At 50.8% G+C, this 18591-nt stretch overlaps 1 protein-coding gene and 1 long non-coding RNA gene across 10 annotated transcripts in view; one reads left to right on the top strand and one right to left on the bottom strand.

Moving 5' to 3' along the window:
- The window catches only part of LOC146435007 (uncharacterized), a 44195-nt gene extending 38584 nt beyond the window's left edge, over positions 1-5611 (top strand). Inside the window, exon 2 of the long non-coding RNA XR_014853111.1 lies at positions 5521-5611. This is a non-coding gene — a long non-coding RNA (uncharacterized LOC146435007). The remainder of the gene's footprint in view (positions 1-5520) is intronic.
- The window catches only part of LOC146435006 (uncharacterized), a 61778-nt gene extending 44643 nt beyond the window's left edge, over positions 1-17135 (bottom strand). For 2 of the 9 annotated variants that reach the window (XR_014853100.1, XR_014853099.1), the window contains exons 1-2: positions 4999-5177; positions 3418-3560 (exon numbers count right to left, since the gene is read on the bottom strand). The gene's annotated coding sequence lies outside the window, so the exon portion shown is untranslated. Of the gene's footprint in view, positions 1-1712; positions 1835-3417; positions 3561-4998; positions 5179-13435; positions 13579-15154; positions 15298-15529; positions 15593-16058; positions 16383-17089 lie in introns of those variants that run through there. The other 7 variants (XR_014853106.1, XR_014853107.1, XR_014853108.1 and 4 more) reach the window with 7 other exon arrangements.
- Between the last annotated feature and the right edge of the window lie 1456 nt (positions 17136-18591).

The following is an 18591-nucleotide window of genomic DNA, read 5'->3' as shown; positions in this document are numbered from 1 at the left end:
TTTCCAACAGTAGCACTCAGTCCCAACAATTTTCCTTCAGTAGCGTTTCATGTCATTTTGTTTTCTACACCTTTTGGAACAGAACAGATGCCATCTTTCTCTTCTCTTCAACACAATATCCTCGCCGGGATAGGCAACTCTAGCAGCAGCGAAACCCCACCATCTGGAAGAGAATGACACACGTGTCAGTCATTTCTGCACGGCTATGCACACGTGCTAGTCCGAGCGCCTGATGCCATCTCCTCCTGGGCCTCCTACCCACCAGCCGCCTGTTGAAGTTGTGACACAGCGGAGGGCTTCAGGCCTGCTCAGCCACAGGAGCACATCAAAGTTTCACAGTATTCTACCAATTCTCAATCAGGTGCACTATCTCTGACCCCACCCATGTCATCCCACCGCAACTACCCAGTCTAATACCTTCTAATTCATCTGCAGGGCTTCCTCACACTTGCCTGCAGCAAAGGCTGTCCAACAGTGCATGCACTCCATACTCTGCAGAGTTGCAATTCCCCTCCAGGGATGGTCATCACACCCTCTGCATTCTTCTTCACCCAAACATTCCTATCTCACTCCATCTACAAGTTTCTCTGAAGACACATACTTTGTATTGACATTCAGCCAGCTGCTGATTACGTCCAGGCAAAGTTCTTATGAAGTCATCTCACCTTCTGCAAGAGGTGTGTATGCACAGAGGCAAAGCCCGCGGCTGCAGTCCAAGTCGTCCGAGCGTCAGCACGCAGCAGGCCGAGAGGATACGCTCGCAGGAAGCAGGTTTGTACCCACCGTCCCCCCGCTCAGGGGGGAACGGGAGGCCTTTGCCCACATGCTGTCATCTCTGCTCGCAGGCCATAAACATCTACCCTCCTTGGCCCACCTGTGCAAACCTTAACCCACTCCCACATGCCATAACCATGCCATTTCCATGTCACAGTTACCTTACAGGGTCTTTGAATGCCTTCTACATGCTCTGCAGTGCTAGGCCTTGCACTGCAGCATGGCATATATATCCACACATCTGGAGCCTGCTGTAAGATGCTGATGCTGCTTTGCCAGGGGGACAGGCCTGGCCATCGGCCCATGACTTTGGGCTATATTAAGCCACCTCAGGATGCCCCCGGGACGCACGGTCCGCTGCTATTGCTTTGTCCCTGTTTGTTCCTGTGGCCCTACGTGTCCTTCCACTCCTCTTTTTCTCTCTGTCTGTCCTTGTGTCTGTCATAGCTACGAACAGATGCCACTCACAGGACACACCCTGCGAGGGTCTCCTTTGCACATCCATTCCTTCCGAAGTGTTATAGAGAACGTCAGAAGTTCCACCGGAAACACTACCTTGACACAAGAGGGTGCTGTAGGAGTGGACTTCTGTCACTTCCAGTCTGCTGTCTTGCATTTGAAAGCCATTGCCTTTGTAGCACCCTTTCTGCTCACAACTGCACTTCTTTCCAACACCTTTGTCCCATGTCTTACACATGGCACTGACAACTCACAGGTCTCACAATTATTGCACCGAGCCTGTAAACACGACCTGCCCAACTCTCCCTATGTGCACCCACTATCTCTTTGCACTTTTCCCTCTCTCTCTCAAAACTATGCCTGAACAGCTGCCCAGATTCCAACCGCTCCTTGCTCGCTTCTCAGCAATACATGGCTCCTGCTATGGCAACTGCAACACTTTTGAACCATGACACATACCTTCTCCTACCAGCATACTTAGGACAGCCAGAGTTGCAGCTCCCCCAGGACCGATTCCTTGCCATTTCTGCCTTGCCAATCACACCGAGTGGCAGCCCATGGAGTTCCACACGGATGCAGTGTCCTTGCAATACAGGCAACCCTGTGAAACACACAAAGACTGTTGCTGCAGCCTGTACATCCCTGCACGTTCCTTGTCACCGAGACACTTCAAGGCACATTCTTTCCTCCAGCTTTTCCAAGCCTCTTCTACAATCCATAACCTCCTCAGTGCCTCCTTCTATGCCCATTCACGTACTTCATCCTTGTCACCAACCCACTCCCAGGTTGTCTTGTTCCATACTCCTCCTCCTTCCCGACCCAAACCTCCACGTACAATTCTATTTCAGGTTGGGTTATCATGTACTCATCATTCTTCACCAAAACATTCATATACACTTGTATCCACCAGTCTCCCTCAAGACAGCTACTTTGCACTGCCTGACTGACTGAAAGTCAGCCAGCCAGCCAGCCAGCCAGCCACCCACCCAGCCAGCCAGCCAGCCAGCCAGCTGTCTACCTAGCTACCTACCTAGCTACCTACCTAGCTACCTACCTAGCTACCTACCTAGCTACCTACCTAGCTACCTACCTAGCTACCTACCTAGTTAGCTAGCTGATCACATCCAGGGAAAATTATTCCTCATTCATGTCACTTTCTGGAAGATGTCAAAGCCTGCAGCTGCACTCCAAATGCTCCAAGCTTCAGCATGTACCTAGCAAAGAGGATCTGCTTGCAGGAAGTAGGTTTGTACCCACTGTCCCCCAGCTCAGGGGGGAACAGGAGGCCTTTGCCTACATGCTGTCATCTCTGCTCCCAGGCCATAAAAAGCCACCCTCCTTGACCCACCTGTGCAAACCCTCATCCAGCCCTACGTGCCATAAAGAAAACATTTTCATGTCACAGTTACCTTACAGGGTCTTTCAGTACATTCCGCATGCTTTGCAGTACTAGGCCTTCCACTGGAGCAATGCATGTATATGCACACATCTGCAGCCTGCTGCAAGATGCTGCCCCTGCTTTGCCAGGGGGACAAGCCTGGCCATCGGCCCATGACTTCAGCCTATATTAAGTCACCTCAGGATGCCCCTGGGACATATGGACCGCTTCTATTGCTTTGTCCCTGTTAGTTCCTGTGGCCTGACGTGTCCCTTCTCTACTCTTTTTCTCTTCCTCTCTGTCCTTGTGTCTTTCAAACCTAAGACCAGTTGCCAGTGACAGGACACATCGTGCCAGGGACTCCTTTGCACATCCATTCCTTCCCAGGTATTTGTAGAGAACGTCCCAAGTTCCATCACAAACACCACCTCGACATGAGAGGGCGCTGTAGGAGTGGATTTCCATCACTTTTGGGCCTGCCGTCCTGCATTTCAAAGCCATTGCCTTCGTAGCACCCTTTCTGCTCAAAACCACAATTCTTTGCAACACCCACCTCTTACATGTGTCTTGATGTGTATTACACATGCCACTTAGACCTCACAGGTCTCACAATTACTGCAGCGAGCCTGTAAACACGACCTGCACAAGTCTCCCCCCTAAGGCACGCAGTATGTCTTTGCAGCTTTTCCTTGCACTCTCAAATCTATGCCTGAACATGTACCCAAATTCAATGCTCCATGCTTGCTTCTCAGCAATGCATGCCTCCTGCTACAGCAACTGCAACACTTTTGAAACATGACACATACCTTCTCATATCAGCATACTTAGGACAGCCAGAGCTGCACGCTCCCTCAGGACAGATTCTTCTCCATTTCCGCCTTGACCATCACACCGAGTGCCGGCCCACGGAGCTCCACACGGATGTAGTGTCCTTGCAATACAGGCAACCCTGTGAAATACACAAAGACTGCTGCTGCAACCTGTACATCTCTGCGTGTTCCCTGCCACTGAGACACTTCAAGACACGTTCTTTCCTTCAGCTTTCCCAAGCCTCTTCTACGATCCACAAGCCCCTCACTGCCTTCTTCCATGCCCATTCACCTAGATCATCCTTGTCACCAACCCACTCCCAGGCTTTCTTGTTCCATACTCCTCCTACTTCCTGACCCCAACCTCCATGTACAATTCTCTTCTAGGTGGGGTTATCATGTACTCATTATTCTTCATCAAAAAAACATTCATATACACCTGTATCCACCAGTCTCCCTCAAGACAGCTACTTTGCTTTGAGTCAGCCAGGCAGCTGGCCGGCCAGCCAGCCAGCCAGCCAGCCATCTACCTACCTACCTAGCTACCTACCTACCTACCTACCTACCTACCTAGTTAGCTAGCTGTTCACATCGAGGGAAAATTATTCCTCATTCATGTCACCTTCTGTGAGAGGTCAAAGCCTGCAGCTGCACTCCAAATGCTCCAAGCTTTAGCATGCAGCTGGCCAAGAGGATACCCTTGCAGGAAGCAGGTTAGTACCCACTGTCCCCCAGCTTAGGGGGGAACAGGAGGCCTCTGCCTACATGCTGTCACCTCTGCTCGCAGGCCATAAACATCTACCCTCTTTGGCCCATCTGTGCAAACCTTCAACCTGCCCCACATGCCATAACCATGCTATTTTCATGTCACAGCTACCTTACAGGGTCTTTCCATGCATTCTACACCCTCTGCAGGGCTAGGCCTTGCACTGCAGCACTGCATATACCTCAACACATCTGGAGCCTGCTGCAACACCCTGCCCCTGCTTTGCCATGCGGACAGGCTGGGGCATTGGCTCATGCCTTCAGTGTATATTAACCTACCTCAGGATGTTCCTGGGACCCATGGACCGCTCACATTGCTTTGTTCATGTCCCTTAGACCTACTAACAAATGACAGTGAGAGGACACACTGTCTGAGGGTCTCCTTTGCATATTCATTCCTACAGTGGTATTTCTACACAATGTCACAAATTCCATCCAAACAACTATCTACACACAGGAGGACATTGTAGGAGTGGACTTCTCTCAGTTCCAGCCTACCGTGTTGCATTTCAAAGCCATTTCCATCGTAGCACTCTTTCTGTTCATAACTGCAATTCCTTGTAGCACCTACCTGCCATGTGTTACACATGGCACTTACAAATCACAGGTGTCATCTCACAAGTACCGCACGCAGCCTGTCAACACACCTCGCACAATTCTCTAGATGCGCACAGCCATCTCTTTGCACTTCTGGCTTTCACTCTCCAGTCTCTGCCTTAACACGTACAATACCTCAACCCCTCCACTTCTGCTTCTCAGCAATGCATGCCTCCTACTATGGCAACTGCAATACTTCTGAAACACAACACATACCTTCCCATATCCACATCTGTACGACAGGCAGTGCTGCATGCTCCAACAGGACACATTCTTCTCCATTTCCACCTTCACAATCACACCGAGTGCCAGCACATGTAGCTCCACAGGGATGCAGCACCCTTGCAACACAGGCAGTCCCGTGAAACACACAAATACCGTCACTGACACCGTACACCCCTGCCCATCCCTGTCAGCGAGACATTTTAAGCTGCCTTCTTTCCTACAGCTTTTCCAACACTGTTATACAATCATGAATCCCCTCATTGCCCCCTTCTGTATCATTTCATATACTTCATCTTTCTCACTAAGCCACTCTGTGGGTCAGTTGTGCCATAATCAGAATATGTACTGGCCCAAACATCCACATAGCATTCCATTTCAGGGATTGTTGTCACACACTCCTTATCCTTGCTCAGCAAATATCTATATACCACTCCATCCACAAGTCTCCCTGTACAGAAATGCTTTGCAGGGACAATGGGCCCTCTCATGACACACATGGAAAATTATTCCTAGGTCATCTCACCTTCTGGGACAGGTGTGTATGCACTAAGACCTAAGCCAGCAGCTGCACAGCAAATCCACTAGGCCTCAGTATGCAGCGGGCGAGGAGGATACGCCCGCAGGAACCGGGTTTGTACTCACCGTCTGGCAGCTCAGGGCGGATCGGGAGGCCTCGGGGTACGTGCGGTAAGCTGCGGTCTCACGCAATACACAACTATCCTCTTTGGCCCACCCGTGGAAAGCCTCACCCAGCCGCACATGAAATAACCGTGCCATTTTCACGTCACAGGCACCTTACAGGCTGTTTCTACTCATTAGGGGCCCTGCACAGTGCTAGGCCACATACCACAGCAGTGCATATAAAGCAAGAGATGTGGAGCCTGCTGCAACTCACCGACCCCACTCGCCCGGGGGGACAGGCCTGGGCACAGTGCCATCGCTTCAGGGTCCATGAATCGAGGTCAGGATGCTGCGGTGACTCACTGAGTGCCGATAAAGCTTTGTTCCTGTCCCTGGCTGTGCGGCCATCTGTTGTTCCACCGCTCCTTTTCTGTCCTCTTTTGCTCCTTGTGTCTCCTACCTATGAGGAAATCCAAGGGAGAGGACACACAGTGTGAAGGTGTCCTCTGCCCCTCATTTCATTCTGAGGTGTTTATAGACTGCCTTGTCATTGTCATGACCAGCAGTATGGAAACACAACAGGCTACCTGATGAGTGCACTCACCTCACACCCAGCGTGCTACTTTGCATTCCAAGCCATTTCCTTTGTAACACTTTGCACAGAACTGTAATCCCTTCAAGCACCTACCTCCGATCTCTTGGATGGGTCCCTTGCAACTCACAGGTGTCACAATTTTTGCATCCAGCTTGTAAACGCACCCTGCATAGTTTTCTGTATGCACACAGAATATCTCTTGCCACCTCTCCATTGCACTTCCAGACAATCCTTCCACAATTCATAGCTTTCATTCCATTTCTGAGATATTGCATACAGTAAAAGTCCATAGGAAAGCATTGGCTCAGTGTTCATTAGTCCAAAGTTGAGCAAAGTCCCCATATTCCGTCTCTCATTGGACTCCAATCTCCTTGCCTCTCATGCTAATCACATTCTTCAGTTCTTCTGAGCTGTCATTTTTCTGGGCCTGCATGTGTTCAGCTCTGCTGCAGGTTCTCTGGCCTAGCTGCTTGTCATATCCATCATGTGTTCTGGAGAATCACAAGTTCCTGCTGGATGTTCTGTTCAAAGTGCTTCTCCTTCTGCTTATCTTTGGGGGTCACTCCCAATGTCTTGCTGTGCTGACTTTACCAGACGTCATCTGGCACAACCTTGCCCTGGAAGAAATCCAAAATTCCTTTTTCCAGGGGAAACGCCATAAACATCTACCCTCCTTGGCCCACCCGTGCAAATCCCCATCCAGTCCCACATGCCATAACCATACCATTTGCATGTCACAGTTACCTTACAGGGTGTTTCAATGCATTCCACATGCTGTGGAGTGCTAGGCCTTGCACTGCAGCAATGCATGTATATCCACACATCTGCAGCCTGCGGCAAGACGCTGCCCCTGCTTTCCCAGGGGGACAGGCCTGGCCATCGACCCATGACTTCAGGCTACATTAACCCACCTCGGGATGGCCCCGGGACCTATGGACCGCTCACATTGCTTTGTCCCTGTTTGTTCCTGTGGCCCTACCTGTCCCTCCTCTCTTCTTTTTCTCTTCCTCTCTGTCCTTGTGTCTTTCAAACCTAAGACCAGATGCCACTGACAGGACACACCGTGCGAGGGTCTCCTTTGCACATCCATTCCTTCCCAGGTATTTCTAGAGAACGTCACAAGTTCCATCCTAAACAGTACCTCGACACCAGAGGGCGCTGTAGGAGTGGATTTCCATCACTTTTGGGCCTGCCGTCCTGCATTTCAAAGCCCTTGCCTTCGTAGCACCCTTTCTGCTCAGAACTCCAACTCTTTGCAACTTAGACCTCCTAGACATGTCTTACTGTGTCTTACACATGCCACTTAGACCTCACAGGTCTCACAATTACTGCAGTGAGCCTGTAAACACGACCCGTACAACTCTCCCTATGTGCATACAGTATCCCTCCCCCTATGTGCACACAGTATCTCTTTGTACTTTTCTCTTTCACTGTCCAATCTATGCCTCAACATGTAGCAAAATTCAACTGCTCTATGCTTGCTACTCAGGAATACATGCCTCCTGCTCTTTTGAAACGTGATACATACCTTCTCATATCAGCATACTTAGGACAGCCAGAGCTACATGCTCCCCGAGGACAGATTCTTTGCCATTTCCGCCTTGACAATCACACCGAGTGGCAGCCCATGGAGCTCCACATGGATGTAGCGTCCTTGCAATACAGGCAACCCTGTGAAACACAGAAAGGCTGTTACTGCAACCTGTACATCCCTGCGCGTTCCTTGTCACCGAGATAGTTCAAGACATGTTCTTTCCTACAGCTTTTGCAAGCCTCTTCTACAATGCATAACCCCATCAGTGCCTTCTTCTAAGCCCATGCAGCTACTTCATCCTTCTCACTTACCCGCTCCCAGGCTTTCTTGTTCTATACTCCTCCTACTTCCTGACCCAAACCTCCATGTACCATTCCATTCCAGGGAGGGTTATCATGTACTCATCATTCTTCTTCAGCAAAACATTCATATACACCTCTATTTACCAGTCTCCCTTAAGACAGCTCCTTTGCTGTGACTGACTGACTGACTGACTGACAGACTGACTGACTGACTGACAGCCAGCCAGCCTGCCAGCCAGCCAGCCAGCCAGCCAACCAACCAACCAACCAACCAGCCAGCTAGCTAGGTAGCCAGCCAGCCAGTCAGCCAGCCAGCCAGCTAGTTAGCTAGGTAGGTAGCCAGCCAGCCAGCCAGCCAGCCAGCCAGCCAGCTAGCTATCTGATCAAATCCAGGGAAAATTATTCCTCAGTTATCTCACCTTCTGCAAGAGGTCAAAGCCTGCAGCTGCACTCCAAGCTGTGGAAGCCTCAGCATGCAGCAGGTCCAGAGGATACCCTTGCAGGAAGCAGGTTAGTACCCACTGTCCCCCAGCTGAGGGGGGAACAGGAGGCCTTTGCCTACATGCTGTCATCTGTGCTTACAGGCCATAAACATCTACCCTCTGTGGCCCACGTGTGCAAGCCCTCATCCAGCCCCACATGCTACACACATGCCATTTTCATGTCACAGTTACCTTACAGGGTCTTTTTATGCATTCCACATGCTGTGCAGTGCTAGGCCTTTCATGGCAGCACTGCATATAAATCCACAGATCTGCAGCCTACTGCAAGATGCTGACCCTGCTTTGCCAGGGTGACAGGCCTGGCCATCGGCCCAAGACTTCGGGCTATATTAAGCCACCTCAGGATGCCCCTGGGACCTATGGACCGCTCCTGTTGCTGTGTCTGTGTTCGTTCCTGTGGCCCTACCTGTCCGTCCTCTCCTCTTTTTCCCTTCCTCTCTGTCCTCGTGTCTTTCAAATCTAAGACCACATGCCATTGACAGGACACAACATGTGAGGGTCTCCTTTGCACATCCACTCCTTTCCAGTTATTTATAGAGAACGTCCCAAGTTCCATCAGAAACACTACCTCGACACCAGAGGGCGCTGTAGGAGTGGATTTCCATCACTTTTGGGCCTGCTGTCCTGCATTTCAAAGCCCTTGCCTTTGTAGCACCCTTTGTGCTCAGAACTGCAATTCTTTGCAACACCCACGTCTTACACATGTCTTACCGTGTCTTACACATGCCACTCACACCTCACAGGTGTCACAATTACTGCAGTGAGCCTGTAAACACGACCTGTACAACTCTCCCTATGTGCATACACTATCACTCTTCCTATGTGCACACAGTATCTCTTTGTACTTTTCTCTTTCACTCTCTAATCCATGCCTGAGCATGTAGCAAAATTCAAGTGCTCCATGCTTGCTTCTCAGGAATGCATGCCTCCTGCTGTGGCAAGTGCAACACTTTTGAAACGTGACACATACCTTCTCATATCAGCATACTTAGGACAGCCAGAGCTGCACGCTCCCCGAGGACAGATTCTTCTCCATTTCTGCCTTGACACTCAAACCATGTGCCAGCCCATGGAGCTCCACATGCATGTAGTGCCCTTGTCATACAGGGAACCTGGTGAAACACAGAAATACTGTTGCTGCAACCTGTACATCCCTGCATGTTCCTTGTCCCAGAGACACTTCAAGCCACATTCTTTCCTACAGCTTTTGCAACACTTCTCTACCATCCATAACCCGCTCAGTGCCTCCTTCTATGCCCATTCACCTACTTCATCCTTGTCACCAACCCACTGCCAGGCTTTCCTGTTCGATACTCCTCCTACTTCCTGACCCAAAAATCCACGTAGCATTCCATTCCAGGGAGGGTTATCACATAGTCATCATTCGTCTTCACCTAAACACTCATATACACCTGTATCCACCAGTCTTCCTCAAGACAGCTACTTGGCACTTACTCACTCACGGACAGACAGTGAGCCAGCCACCTACCTACCTACCTACCTACCTAGCTAGCTACCTAGCTAGCTAGCTAGCTAGCTGATCACATCCAGGGAAAATTATTCCTCATTCCTGTCACCTTCTGTGAGAGGTCCAAGCCTGGAGCTGCACTCCAAATGCTCCAAGCTTCAGCGTGCACCGAGCAAAGAGGATCTGCTTGCAGGAAGTAGGTTTGTACCCACTGTCTCCCAGCTCAGGGGGGAACAGGAGGCCTTTGCCTACATGCTGTCATCTGTGCTCCCAGGCCATAAACATCTACCCTCCTTGGCCCACCTGTGCAAATCCCCATCCAGTCCCACATGCCATAACCATACCATTTGCATGTCACAGTTACCTTACAGGGTGTTTCAATGCATTCCACACGCTGTGCAGTGCTAGGCCTTGCACTGCAGCAATGCATGTATATCCACACATCTGCAGCCTGCTGCAAGATGCTGCCCCTGCTTTGCCAGGGGGACAGGCCTGGCCATCGACCCATGACTTCAGGCTACATTAAGCCACCTCAGGATGGCCCCGGGACCTGTGGATCGCTCACACTGCTTTGTCCATGTTTGTTCCTGTGGCCCCACCTGTCCCTCCCCTCTTCTTTTTCTCTTCCTCTCTGTCCTTGTGTCTTTCAAACCTAAGACCAGATGCCAGTGACAGGGCACAACCTGCCAGGGTCTCCTTTGCACATCCATTCCTTCCCAGGTATTTCTAGAGAATGTCTCAAGTTCATCACAAACAGTACCTCGACACCAGAGGGCGCTGTAGGAGTGGATTTCCATCACTTTTGGGCCTGCCGTCCTGCATTTCAAAGCCCTTGCCTTCGTAGCACCCTTTCCGCTCATAACTGCAATTCTTTGCAACATAGACCTCCTAGACATGTCTTACCGTGTCTTACTCATGCCACTTACACCTCACAGGTGTCACAATTATTGCACCCAGCCTGTAAACATGACCGGTGCAACTCTCCCTACGTGCATACAGTATCACTCTCCCTATGTGCACACAGTATCTCTTTGTACTTTTTCCTGTCTCTGTCAAAACTATGCCTGAACATGTAGCAAAATTCAAGTGTTCCATGCTTGCTTCTCAGGAATGCATGCCTCCTGCTCTGGCAAGTGCAACACTTTTGAAACGTGACACATACCTTCTCATATCAGCATACTTTGGAAAGCCAGAGCTGCACGCTTCCCCAGGACAGATTCTTCTCCATTTTTGCCTTGATACTTCAACCACGTGCCAGCCCATGGAGCTCCACATGCATGTAGTGTCCTTGTAATACAGGCAACGTGGTGAAACACAGAAATACTGTTACTGCAACCTGTACATCCCTGCCCGTTCCCTGTCACCGAGACAGTTCAAGACATGTTCTTTCCTACAGCTTTTGCAAGCCTCTTCTACAATCCATAACCCCATCCGTGCCTTCTTCTAAGCCCATACACCTACTTCATCCTTCTCACTTACCTGCTCCCAGGCTTTCTTGTTCCATACTCCTCCTACTTCCTGACCCAAACCTCCACGTCCAATTCCATTCCAGGGAGGGTTATCACGTACTCATCATTCTTCTTCAGCAAAACATTCATATACACCTCTATTCACCAGTCTCCCTTAAGACAGCTACTTTGCTGTGACTGACTGACTGACTGACTGACAGCCAGCCAGCCAGCCAGCCAACCCACCAGCCAACCAACCAACCAGCCAACCAGACAGCCAGCTAGCTAGCCAGCCAGCCAGCCAGCCAGCCAGCCAGCTAGCTAGCTAGCCAGCCAGCCAGCCAGCCAGCCAGCTAGCTAGCCAGCCAGCCAGCCAGCCAGCCAGCTAGCCAGCCAGCCAGCCAGCCAGCCAGCCAGCCAGCCAGCCAGCCAGCCAGCCAGCTAGCTAGCTAGCTAGCTAGGTAGCCAGCCAGCTAGCTAGCTAGCTAGCTGGTAGCCAGCCAGCCAGCTAGCTAGCTAGCTAGGTAGCCAGCCAGCCAGCTAGCTAGCTAGCTAGGTAGCCAGCCAGCCAGCTAGCTAGCTAGCTAGCTAGGTAGCCAGCCACTATTACCAAGTAGCTATAGGTAGGTAGGTAGCCAGCCACCTAGCTACCTAGCTAGCTAGGTAGCCAGCCACCTAGTTACCTAGGTAGGTAGGTAGGTAGGTAGGTAGGTAGGTAGCCAGCCACCTAGCTACCTAGCTAGCTAGGTAGCCAGCCACCTAGTTACCTAGGTAGGTAGGTAGGTAGGTAGGTAGGTAGGTAGCCAGCCAGCCAGCCAGCCAGCCAGCCAGCCACCTACCTACCTACCTACCTAGCTAGCTAGCTAATCAAATCCAGGGAAAATCATTCCTCAGTCATCTCACCTTCTGCAAGAGGTCAAAGCCTGCAGCTGCACTCCAAGCTGTTGAAGCCTCAGCATGCAGCAGGTCCAGAGGATACCCTTGCAGGAAGCAGGTTTCTACCCACTGTCCCCCAGCTCAGGGGGGAACAGGAGGCCTTTGCCTACATGCTGTCATCTGTGCTTACAGGCCATAAACATCTACCCTCCCTGGCCCACCTGTGCAAATCTTCATGCATCCCCCCATGCCATAATCATGCCATTTTCATGTCACAGTTACCTTACAGGGTCTTTCAATGCCTTCTACATGCTCTGCAGTGATAGGCCTTTCACTGCAGCATGGCATATATATCCACACAGCTGCAGCCTGCTGCAAGATGCTGCCCCTGCTTTGCCAGGGGGACAGGCCTGGCCATCGACCCATGACTTCAGGCTACATTAACCCACCTCGGGATGGCCCCGGGACCTATGGACCGCTCACATTGCTTTGTCCCTGTTTGTTCCTGTGGCCCTACCTGTCCCTCCTCTCTTCTTTTTCTCTTCCTCTCTGTCCTTGTGTCTTTCAAACCTAAGACCAGATGCCAGTGACAGGACACACCGTGGGAGGGTCTGCTTTGCACATCCATTCCTTCCCAGGTATTTCTAGAGAACGTCACAAGTTCCATCACAAACACTACCTCGACACCAGAGGGCGCTGTAGGAGTGGATTTCCATCACTTTTGGGCCTGCAGTCCTGCATTTCAAAGCCCTTGCCTTTGTAGCACCCTTTGTGCTCAGAACTGCAATTCTTTGCAACATCGACCTCCTAGACATGTCTTACCGTGTCTTACACATGCCACTTAGACCTCACAGGTCTCACAATTACTGCAGCGAGCCTGTAAACACGACCCGTACAACTCTCCCTATGTGCATACAGTATCCCTCCCCCTATGTGCACACAGTATCTCTTTGTACTTTTCTCTTTCACTGTCCAATCTACGGCTGAACATGTAGCAAAATTCAACTGCTCCATGCTTGCTACTCAGGAATACATGCCTCCTGCTCTGGCAAGTGCAACACTTTTGAAACGTGATACATACCTTCTCATATCAGCATACTTAGGACAGCCAGAGCTGCATGCTCCCCGAGGACAGATTCTTTGCCATTTCCGCCTTGACAATCACACCGAGTGCCAGCCCATGGAGCTCCACATGGATGTAGCGTCCTTGCAATACAGGCAACCCTGTGAAACACAAAAAGGCTGTTACTGCAACCTGTACATCCCTGCCCGTTCCCTGTCACCGAGACAGTTCAAGACATGTTCTTTCCTCCAGCTTTTGCAAGCCTCTTCTACAATGCATAACCCCATCAATGCCTTCTTCTAAGCCCATGCACCTACTTCATCCTTCTCACTTACCCGCTCCCAGGCTTTCTTGTTCTATACTCCTCCTACTTCCTGACCGAAACCTCCACGTACCATTCCATTCCAGGGAGGCTTATCATGTACTCATCATTCTTCTTCAGCAAAACATTCATAGACACCTCTATTTACCAGTCTCCCTTAAGACAGCTACTTTGCTGTGACTGACTGACTGACTGACTGACTGCCAGCCAGCCAGGCAGCCAGGCAGCCAGGCAGCCAGGCAGCCAGGCAGCCAACCTGCCAGCCAGCTAGCTAGCTAGCTAGCTAGCTAGGTAGCTAGCTAGGTAGCCAGCCAGCCAGCCAGGCAGCCAGCTAGGTAGCCAGCCGGCCAGCCGGCTAGCTAGCTAGCTACCTACCTAGCTAGCCGGCCAGCCAGCTGCCTAGCTACCTAGCTAGCTAGCTATCTGATCAAATCCAGGGAAAATTATTCCTCAGTCATCTCACCTTCTGCAAGAGGTCAAAGCCTGCAGCTGCACTCCAAGCTGTGGAAGCCTCAGCATGCAGCAGGTCCAGAGGATACCCTTGCAGGAAGCAGGTTAGTACCCACTGTCCCCCAGGACAGGGGGGAACAGGAGGCCTTTGCCTACATGCTGTCATCTGTGCTTACAGGCCATAAACATCTACCCTCCTTGGCCCACCTGTGGAAATCTTCACGCAGCCCCCCATGCCATAACCATGCCATTTTCATGTCACAGTTACTTTACACGGTCTTTCCATGCATTCTCCACCCTCTGCGGGGCTAGGCCTTGCACCACAACACTGCATATACCTCAACACGTCTGGAGCCTGCTGCAACACCCTGCCCCTGCTTTGCCATGCGGAAAGGCTGGGGCATTGGCCCATGCCTTGAGTGTATATTAACCTACCTCAGGATGCTCCTAGGACCCATGGACTGCTCACATTGCTTTGTGCTTGTCCCTTATAGCTACTAACAAATGACAGTGAGAGGACACACTGTCTGAGGATCTCCTTTGCATATTCATTCCTCCACTGCTATTTCTACAGAATGTCACAAATTCCATCCAAACAACTATCTACACACAGGAGGACACTGGAGGAGTGGACTTAGTTCCAGCCTACCGTGTTGCATTTCAAAGCCATTTCCATCGGAGCGCTCTTTCTGTTCACAACTCTAATTCTTTCCAACACCTACCTCCCATGTGTTACACATGGCACTTACAAATCACAGGTGTCATCTCACAAGTAGCGCACCCAGCCTGTCAACACACCTCGCACAATTCTCTAGATGTGCATGCAGTATGTCTTTGCACTTCTGGCTTTCACTCTCCAGTCTCTGCCTCAGCATGTACAATACCTCAACCCCTCCACTTTTGCTTCTCAGCAATGCATGCCTCCTACTATGGCAACTGCAACACTTCTGATGCACAACACATACCTTCCCATATGCACATCTGTAGGACAGCCACAGCTGCATGCTCCAACAGGACACATTCTTCTCCATTTCCGTCTTCACCGTCACACCGAGTGCCAGCACATGTAGCTCCACATGGATGCAGCACCGTTGTGACACAGGCAGCCCTGTGAAACACAGGAATCCCATCACTGACACCGTCCATCCCTGCCCATCCCTGTCAGCGAGACCTTTATGGCCGCCTTCTTTCCTACAGCTTTTCCAACACAGTGATACAATCATGAATCCCCTCATTGCCCCCTTCTGTGTCATTTCACATACTTCATCTTTCTCACTAAGCCACTCCGTGGGTATATTGTGACATACTCACAATATGTAGTGGCCCAAACATCCACCTACCATTCCATTTCAGGGATAATTGTCACACACTCCTTGTCCTTGCTCAGCAAACATCCATATACCACTGCATCCACAAGTGTCCCTGCAGGCAGCCACTTTGCAGGGACAATCGGCCCTCTCATGAGACGCATGGCAAATTATTCCTAGGTCATCTCACCTTCTGGGACAGCTGTGTATGCAGTAATACCTAAGCCAGCAGCTGCACTGCAGATCGTCTAGGCCTCAGTATGCAGCGGGCGAGGAGGATACGCCCGCAGGAACCGGGTTGGTACACACCGTCCCGCAGCTCAGGGAGGTACGGGAGGCCTCGGGGTACGTGCGGTAAGCTGCGGTCTCACGCAATACACAAGCATCCTCTTTGGCCCCCCCGTGGAAAGCCTCACCCAGCCGCACATGAAATAACCGTGCCATTTTCATGTCACAGGCACCTTACAGGCTGTTTCTACTCATGAGGGGCCCTGCACAGTGCTAGGCCACATACCACAGCAGTGCATGTAAAGCAACAGATCTAGAGCCTGCTGCAACTCACCGACCCCAATTGCCCAGGGGGACAGGCCTGGGCACACTCCCGTCGCTTCAGGGTCTATGAATTGATGTTGTGATGCTGTGGTGACTCACGCAGTGCCGATAAAGCTTTGTTCCTATCCCTGGCTGTGTGGCCATCTCTTCTTCCACTGCTCCTTTTCTGTCCTCTTTTGCTCCTTGTGTCTCATACCTATGAGCAAATCAAAGGGAGAGGACACACAGTCTGAAGGTCTCCTTTGCCCCTCATTTCATTCTGACGTGTTTATAGACACCCTTGTCATTTTTATGACAAGCAGTATGGAAACACAACAGGCTACCGCATGAGTGCACTCACCTCACATCCAGCCTGATACCTTGCATTTCAAAGCCGTTTCCTTCGTAACACTTTGTCCGCACAGAACTGCATTCCCTTCGGGCACCTGCCTCCGATCTCTCAGACATGTCACTTGCAACTCACAGGTGTCACAATTTTTGCATCCAGCTGGTACATGCACTCTGCATAGTTTTCTGGATGCACACAGAATATCTCTTGGCACCTCTCTATTTCACTTCCAAACCTCTGGCTCAACATGTATGAGAACTCAGGTGCCCTGTGTTTGTTTCTCACCAATACATACCTCCTGCTATGTATACTATGACACTCTTTAAATACCAAACATACCTTGCCATATGCACATCAGAGGACATCCCGATGTGAAGGCTGCAGCAGGGCACTTTCTTGTAAATGTCTGCCTTCACAATTCCACCCTGTGCCAGCACATATTGCTCCATATGGATGCATTACCCTTGCAATGCAGGCAGCCCTGTGAAAGACACAAATACTGTCAGTGACCCTGTACATTCCTTCCCATACCTGTCAGCAAGACATGTCAAGCTGCCTTCTTTCCTAAAGATTCTACAACAGTCTTATACAATCAGGAACCCCCTCATCGCCCCCTTCTCTGTCATTTGACAGACTTGATCTTTCTCACTAAGCCACTCACGGTCTTTTTTGCTATGTAATCATAGTATGTACTGACCTGAATACCCACATACCATTCCATTTCAGGGATTGTTGTCACACATTCATCATCCTTCCTCACTCCATCATTCCTCTAGAACTCCATCCACAGGCCTCCCTCAAGACAGATACTTTGCACTGACAGTCAGCCACCTTCTTATATTCTCGGAGAATTACTTCTCAGCCATCTCACCGTCTGGGACAGGCGTGTATGCAATAATGGCAAGGCCTGCATACGCCCTCTGAATTGAATTGTCCAAGCCTCAGCATGCAGCGGGCGAACACTAAACGCTTGCAGGATCCCGGCTCGTACATGCCGGCAGGAACTAGGTTTGTACATACTCTCCCTCACCTCAGGGGGAAGCAGGAGGCCTTCGGGTACCTGCCGTAAGCTCCGCTCACGTGCCACAAACATGTATCCTCTTTGCCTCAGCTGTGGGAAGCCTCACCCACCCTTACATGACATAAGCTTGCCATTTCCTATGTCACAGGCACCTTACAGGGTGTTTCCATGCATTCCAAACTCTCCGCAGTGCTAGGCCACGTACCACAGCAGTGCATATTGAGCAACAGATGCTGAGCCTGCTGCCACACACTGAGCCCACTTTCTCAGGGGGACAAGTCCGGCCACCGTCCCGTGGCTACGGGGTCTATTACCTGACGTCACGGTGCCCTCAGGACCCACGCAGTGCCGCCGTAGCTCCGGGAGCCTTTCTGTGCACGCACGTCTTCTGTTTTCCACTCTCTCTTTTTTTTTCCTTTCCTGGCATCTTTTCATCTCTCCTCACGTCTCATACCTAGAAAGAAATCCAAGTGAGAGGACATACTGTGCGAGGGTATCCTCTGCACGTTTTCACTTTCATCACGACCGCTGTGTGAACACTTCAGGCCACTGTAGGAGTGCAGTCACCCCACTTGCAGCCCGCTACCTGGCATTTCAAGGCCATCGCCTTTGTAGCACTTGTTCCCCACCGAACTGCCACGCTTTCCAGTACCTTCCTCCCACGTCTCGCACACGTCACTTACCACTCACAGGTGCCACAGTTACTGCACCAAGCTTGTAAACACGCTGTGCACAACGATCTGTATGCACACACGTATCTCTTGGCACTTATCCATCTCACTACCAAATGCCTGCCTAAACAGGCATGAAAGCAAAAATGCTCCTCATCTGCTTCTCAGCAACACATACCACGCAGTATGGCAACTCTGACATGTTTTAAACATGACACATACCTTCCCTTATCCACGTACAGAGGACAGCCAGAGGTGAAGGCTCCAGCAGGACACTTTCTTCTCCACATCTGCCTTGACAATCACGCCCAGTGCCAGCAGATGTAGCTCCACACGGATGCAGTAGCCTCGCAATGAAGGCAGCCCTGTGAAACACACGAATACAGTCACCGAAAGATCCACATGAAATACACGTCAAATTCCACTCTAGGGATTTCTGTCATAGACTCATAAATCTTTCTCAACCAAACATCCATATACAAGTCCATCCAAAAGGCTCCCTGCACACAGCTGCTTTGCACTG

This window comes from Lichenostomus cassidix, chromosome 6, assembly GCF_008360975.1.
Source record: "Lichenostomus cassidix isolate B80296 chromosome 6, HeHo_3.0, whole genome shotgun sequence".
NCBI lineage: Eukaryota > Metazoa > Chordata > Aves > Passeriformes > Meliphagidae > Lichenostomus > Lichenostomus cassidix.
Note: the sequence above shows the minus strand (reverse complement) of the source record. Positions and strands in the feature narration are given on the sequence as shown.